Source organism: Silene latifolia, chromosome X, assembly GCF_048544455.1.
Source record: "Silene latifolia isolate original U9 population chromosome X, ASM4854445v1, whole genome shotgun sequence".
In the NCBI taxonomy this organism is placed as follows: domain Eukaryota; kingdom Viridiplantae; phylum Streptophyta; class Magnoliopsida; order Caryophyllales; family Caryophyllaceae; genus Silene; species Silene latifolia.
This window is the reverse complement of record NC_133537.1, coordinates 193,931,689-193,937,688: the sequence shown is the minus strand read 5'-3', so window position 1 is coordinate 193,937,688 and position 6,000 is coordinate 193,931,689.

The following is a 6,000-nucleotide window of genomic DNA, read 5'->3' as shown; positions in this document are numbered from 1 at the left end:
GATCAAAAAATGCAGAAGCCGCCTCATATTGAATGACCCTAGGAGCTCGTGAAAACATGTTCACAAGCTTCATGTAGATCTCATGAGCTGTGCTAATCTTAATAGCACTTCGTTGGAGTTCGGCCTCCATAGCAAAGATCAACACATTTTTGATCGCGGCCGACTCTCTTTGGTAAACCTCATAGGTTTGCCTAGCGGCGGGGGTGGACCTAGTAGTAATTTCGGTGGGAGATGCCTCGGTAAGGTAACGAAGCTTGTCGTCACCTTGCGCGGCCAAGCGAAGTTGCGCGTCCCAATCGGCGAAATTGGACCCATTCTTTTCTAACTTACATCGATCCATAAAGGATCGGAGCCATGACACATTGGTAAGCGTGGTGGAACTATTGGATGCGGACGCGTTTGGAGTTGCCATTGCGGTTGATTAAAACAAATTTTGACTACAAAATAGGAAATGAAGGAATTAATTATCATCTATCGTTTTAATAATACTCGTAAATTTAACTACAAGCATTGCATTTATATAGTGACCTCCACCCAACTACATAAATGATTCCGAGATCCAAATTCATATTAATACGGGTACGGTAAGCAGAGTCATCCCTTATTAATATAACTCGGTGGATTAACTTTTTAATCGATTCTACTTTTAGAACTCTCGGTCGATAAAAATTACTCTAATTCTCACCTGTAGCCCGGAACACATGAGACTACGGTCAACAATACTTCCGTTGAGCTCAATCCAAATTTCGATGTAATAACATTTTACTACCCTACTTCGCCAACGTAACTAGGTTTGTATTACGGTAAAGCCGGCTCAACTCCCTTATGAAATTGGTACTTCGTGGGTTTCTACTATTTGGTAAGGCTTTTTTCTCAATTTTTAATATATGTGAGAGGTCTTGTCAATTTATTATCTATCACGTTTTAAGTGAACTAAAGCGGTGAACTACGATAATTATAATTGACACGGTCGATGACTCGATATAATATGCATGTGTTATTATGGCGATATGGCAATGCATGCAACATATTAAAAGAAATGCAAAGCAATAAATAAAATTCCTAGTATGGCCTTCCTAAAAAATAGAAAATCAAATAATCTATTACATATTCGGAAACCAACTCCTTTGGTCCCTTGAATCTTCAAATGGCACGCCTCCCAAGACACCGTCTTTGTCGGATCACCTTTCCGAATGGCACCGTCTTTGAAGATGCTCCATAATTACAAATAATAATAAAAATACAAAACTATTCCTATTATACATTTGTAAAATGGAAAAACTACTGAAATAAAAAAATAAAAGTGATACGAGATCACTTAAATGACAACCGAATCAATATTCCCTTTCATTACGGGTAATAACGATTAAAACTAAGGCCATACTAAGATAAAATTACATAATTCAAAATTATATAAATAAAAGACATTAAACAATTGAAATATGCAGCATTATAATATGTACCTATCATGCAAAATCATGTGCCAAATCGCCCTATTTAACTTATGTCGTACATATAACCCGGTTTCATGGAAATGCATGATAATAACCTTTTAAAATCACTAATTAACACTTAAATCACATCTAAGCTCAACTTAATTATCCTAACACATTTTAAGACTCAAAAACTAGTCATCACTTAATTTTTGACAATAATTCAACTTGATTTAATTTTATGCTCATTTTTGACCTTAAAAAACACAATATTTATGAAATAAATCCAAATTAATTCATAAAAGTTTCAAAATTTGAATTTTAAATTTTTGAACATTCTGGAATAATTCCATGACCCTCATAATGTCAAAAAACATGGTTAAACTTTTCGAATTAATTTTGAGAAAATATAGTTGCATTTTTATCGGTTTTATCTCATAAAATGTATAAAGTATACTAAAATTAAACCAATAATTTTTATAAATTTATATATGATTATTGGGATATTAATTCAACTTAAAATAATTTTCTCAAGCCATGCAATACGTTTTAGCTAATTTTTGCTAAAATAGTCACTATTTATGCCATTTTTACTCAAAAATCCATAAATCATGCTAAAGAAGATCTATTAATCTAGAAATTTACATACACTCTGTAAATCTTGCATGTGACATCATATTAAAAGATCATGGCTTAATTCGAGATTTAACTATTTTTAACCATTTTACCTCTTTTAATCCATCTTTATCTCATAAAAATCATAAATCATGCAATATTAATCAAATTAACACGTCCTTTTACACACAACTTGTAAAATATGCATGTGAGGTCATATAAAATTTCCAAGGTCAGAAACGAAATTTAACTATTTTTAGCATTTTAATTCCCATTTTAATCATAAAAATGTAATAAAATGACCAAAAATCCTTAAAATGAGCAATAAATTTCCATGAATCATAAAAATGACCTAAAATCCTTTTAGGACCAGAATATATAACATGCATGGTGATTCCGTGGCTTATACTTACAAATCACAAATTTTAAGTTTTATATGTTAACCTTTTAACTCGGAAAAACAATAACCGATTATGCATGCAACATCCTTATGCTCTGATACCACTTGTTAGGTTCATATACCTCTTATTAGACTCCTCTAATAGTGAACTAATTAACTTGTTAATTATATGTTCTTTAGATCTAGTGCATGCATAACAAAATTAAAGATATATAAGAAAAAACAATGTTCCTTACATTGTTGGTTGGTTCGAAATTATGGGCACAAGTAAGGTCACCTTCCTTCACTTGTTCTTGAGCTTATAATGATGGATGATATTCCAAGATCCCAAGTATAGAAATCCTCCTTAGATTGCACCCAAGACTTACCCTTAAACTAGTATACTAATTTACTAGATTATTATACTAGTATCCTTAAAATGATTCTAATATTATTGTTATTACTACACTAGCAATGTTGTTTTGATATTAGAAAAGATGAGCAAGAACTTGTGAATCTCCAAAAACTTGTTGGAGAAAGCTAGAGAGAAGGAGGAGCAAAAACTCTTGCATGTATACTTTGAATGAATGAGTAAGTAAGATAAGAGACCAAAAAACTCTATAATAAGAGTTGGAAAACCGGGTGGGAAGAGGCAAGGGGAACCAAACAAAAATTGGAATCTCCTTTCTCTTTTTCTCTTATCAATAGCTTAGGTGTGTAAGGCTACATAAAGGTAGGTACAATTATTTATATAAATATTATCACATAATATAAAATAATCACTACCCATTAGCACACACACCATTTCGGTCCATACATCATAAAATGGACTACCATTTTATTTTGTCAATTTGTCATTTGTCACATAATATGTCACATGTAGTATTTTACATGTTATTAATTAATTTAATGCATATTTATCCCATAAACATCATTTTACAAATTAATTAAATTTCATACAATAAATTGACTAGTGATACTTGATCACATAAATAAAATGGGTCATAAAATTATAATTCACAACATCTTGTAATTATAATTAACCATTCATTCTTATCTCTATTGTTTCTCAAACAATATGCAATTTTAGTAATAAAGCATTTTTATTACTAAAATAAATCTTATTTAATCCCATTATAATAAGATATTATTCTTCTCTCTCACAAGTACATTGTTCACTTTTAAGGAATTGATTACCTCGTATCGTCATACAATTAATCAATTTATCCATTAAGGGAATTGTCCTTTAGGTGTGACCTTAAGGGATCAACTGACCACCACCGTCACACGACAGTAATGTCAAACTCTAGTCAGCCAATCATTACTGATTAATGATGATCAGTCGAATATATATATAAAAATCATCCCTCACGTATTCTTAATTTGAGATTTAATTATGATATTAAATCATATGATCGCATTATTGTTGAGGACACATTTCCCAACACTAGGTCCACGACAACCCCATACACCACCCTGCCTGACTTATACTCTATCCAAGGTCCAACTACTACAGATACAGGCTATAACAACGGTTAAAAACCGTTGTTATATAAAAAAGCGGACGTTGTTAAAGCGTCCGTTGTAAAAGGTTTTAACAACGGTTGATTTTCTTAAGGAACCCGTTGTTAAAACTATTAACAACGCTTTTAAGTATAAAAACTCATTGTGGAAAGTGTGACTCAATTTTGGGGGGAAAGTTATAACAACGGTTGTAATATACAAAACCGTTGTTATAACTAAAGACCGGTTTTTTTAATAAATAACCGTTGTTGTTTATTCTTAAAAAATAAAAAAAATTAAATTAAATATTACTAGATGCATGCATAATTACGGCCCGTTATAATTCCGATGAATGCATTATTACTGCCATCACTGTGCATATGAACGGACAATATGGAATGAGAAGGGTTAGTAATAAGATTTGAAGCAGCATTGAGAGATATGATGATGATTATGACACAACTTCCTAACATATATATTAATTAAAAAACAACTCAACCCACACATTGCTTAGTATAAATACATGCATTATCTCAACTAACATTTCCATTATCTCACTATATACATCTCCAAACCCTAACTGCTAAAACAAACTCCAAATAAATTAACCCTACTTAATCTTTCAAAACAAACCCCAAACTCCAACAAAATGAATGATATCATCCTTAAGACTCTTACTATGATCGAGAACAACAACAGTTTCATCCGCCGGTTGCTCCACATTGAGGAAAGTTTCAGGAGCTACCTTGCGGATGCTCGATCCATTCTGAAGGACGCCAAAGAGGATGGCTTGACGGAGCAGCAGTAGTTGCAGCTATATGACGATATAGCAACTGCTGAACGGAACCTCCAAATAGCCAAGGAGGAGAGGACGGATATCATAGAGGAGAATAAGACCCTCTATGAAAATATAAGAATTGTATTTTTATTAATATAATTTTTTTTTTAATTTATGTATTTATTATATATATATATATATATATATATATATATATATATATATATATATATATATATATATAATTATTTTTATCGGTATTCCTATCTATCATCTTGCTTCTTCTTTGTTAATTAAGCGAATAATGACGATGAAAGACAAATTAAGCGAATAATACTTAAAGAAATAACATAATGGTCGATAAAAACTAACACATACACATGCAAATAAAATAATTAGAAAAAGAAATTAATGACGATGAAAGACGATGAAACCAACAGTGACGGCGAGATTTACCTGATAATTAGACGATTAAATCAACAGTGACGGCAAGAAGATAAAGAGACGATGAGAAAGAGAGAAAGAGACGATGAGAAAGAGAGAAAGAGACGATGAGAAAGTGTGTTTTGTGTTTGTGTTTGTCTGCTGGGTTTGTGTTTGTGTATTAAGGTTTGTGTTTTGTGGTCAGAGACTTGTGTTTGTGTGGTTTATAGTATGGAAGGTATTGACAACGGTTATAAAGAACAACCGTTGTCAAATAAGTTTTAACAACGGTTGTAAATCAACAACCGTTGTCAAATAAGTTTTTACAACGGGTTCCAAAAGTAACCGTTGTGATTACTTTTCACTAACTTTGCGTCAATTTTGCGCCAAATTATTAACAACGGTTGTGCATGTGTAACCCGTTGTTAAAACTTATAACAACGGTTTTTATAACCATACCCGTTGTAATTCATTTTAGTAAAATTCGCGCCATACATTCTACAACGTATATTGTGATTTTCGTGAATAATCGTTGTTGAAGGGGCGTTGTAGTTGCTGGATTTGTAGTAGTGTCCACGCCTCTTCTACACTTCATGCCTGACCAATACAATCCAAGGTCCACAACCGCAACTGTGCCTGGCCTATAAAAATATCATTTCATGCCAAATAGACAATTACCAAACTCTCATAATAGCTCCAACATCCACAGTTTAATATAATCCAGGAGTATAATTAAAAATTAACAATACAATAATATAGGCATCAGATAATTAGATAAGTAAATCATCTCAGAAATATCGTCTCACAATAGTATAATTCATCTCATAATAAATTCAATTCAGCTAACATGTATAGTTGCAACAACAAGT